We start from the raw sequence: 1,376 nt of genomic DNA, 5'->3' as shown, positions 1-1,376 counted from the left end.
TTTTCTTGAATAAGATCCATGTAACTTATGGATACCATTTTCTACCACCATTGAACACATAGGTAGGTCAAGGCAAAATTTAAGAGTCCAATGCATTCTCTTCCTCTTTAGTTCATTTCTAAGTAATTTGCCTAAATCTAGGTCAGCAAGAACAATTATAAATAGAAATCATCCAACACCAAAACTTTGCAATTGTGCACAAATGTATGTCAAAAATCACACACCAAAAGTAATTACTTTAATACAATATTCACATTTCCCTCTGAGGACTACACATAGCACAAATTAATTTCAAAAGCAGCTAGCTTTCAATATAACACAAATCTTCAAATATATGTACAGTTTCCTTCTGTTTAATTTCAGAAAACATTTCACATCCAAGAAAGAAAAAAACTTTGGAATCATGAACTACTTTCATACAATATTCATTTTCAATTTAGAAAATACAAACCACACAAAATAATATCAAAAAAGCAACTAGCTTTCAACATGATCATTGATTAAAAAATGTGGACCATTTCTCAATTTGTGCATGTCATTCTTGCGCAGGACCATGCTAATCTTCTCTGTATCATTCCAATTTTATTGGATGTCCCCTCCTAGCTGTTGGTGTTTCACTATATAAACAGCATAAACCTTCTTTCTGTGAGCGATGGGAGAAATAGCTGTTTGGGGTTCAATTGGGCTCTCCTTTAGAATAGGAAAAATAACATAAAACATATGATTTAACTTACCATGTTTACACAAATTTCACTCTTACAAGTAATTTCGAAAATTTCAACTAATTATATATCTTCGGTGGATGTATCAGGAGTTAATTATGTATCTCGACAGACCCAAAATAAAAAAAAATGTATCAGGAGCTAATAATATATCTTTACAAAATGAAAAATGTATCTTCGTTGGATGTACCGGGAGCTAATTATGTTCGACAGATCCAAAATCAGAATTTTCAGTAATTATGTAAAATATTAGAATTTTTTGTAATTAAGTTCCAAATTGTCTGGATTTATGTTGTTTGCCCTATTGGAGTACACACTTCTCGTTTAAAGCTCAGCCACATATACCCCGACAAGACGGAGTTGCTCGAATGATAAATACTTCTCACTTTCAACCTGGAAAGTGTGAGTTCGAATCACCAAGAGAGCGAAAGGGTTGGAGCTACTAGGGAGGGGTTTAAAAAAAAATACATATTTACTATTATCTAAATTTTCAATTACGACGGAAAAAACTGAATTCATTGTGGAAAGAACTAAAGAAAAACAAAATTTAATCCTTCTTATTTTAATTTGGCTTCATTTTCAAATGTAACATAGAATAGAAGTAGCTATATTTTTCTCTTTCTTTTTAATTCTTGGATTATGACATGCTCCTGC

At 31.7% G+C, this 1,376-nt stretch overlaps 1 non-coding gene across 1 annotated transcript; it reads right to left on the bottom strand.

Moving 5' to 3' along the window:
- Positions 1-503: 503 nt before the first annotated feature.
- Positions 504-604, bottom strand: LOC124888200. The gene has a single exon (XR_007046331.1). It is a non-coding gene; the product is annotated as a U6 spliceosomal RNA (small nuclear RNA).
- Between the last annotated feature and the right edge of the window lie 772 nt (positions 605-1,376).

Source organism: Capsicum annuum, chromosome 10 (genome assembly GCF_002878395.1).
Source record: "Capsicum annuum cultivar UCD-10X-F1 chromosome 10, UCD10Xv1.1, whole genome shotgun sequence".
Classification (NCBI taxonomy): domain Eukaryota; kingdom Viridiplantae; phylum Streptophyta; class Magnoliopsida; order Solanales; family Solanaceae; genus Capsicum; species Capsicum annuum.
This window is presented reverse-complemented; position numbering and strand designations above follow the sequence as displayed.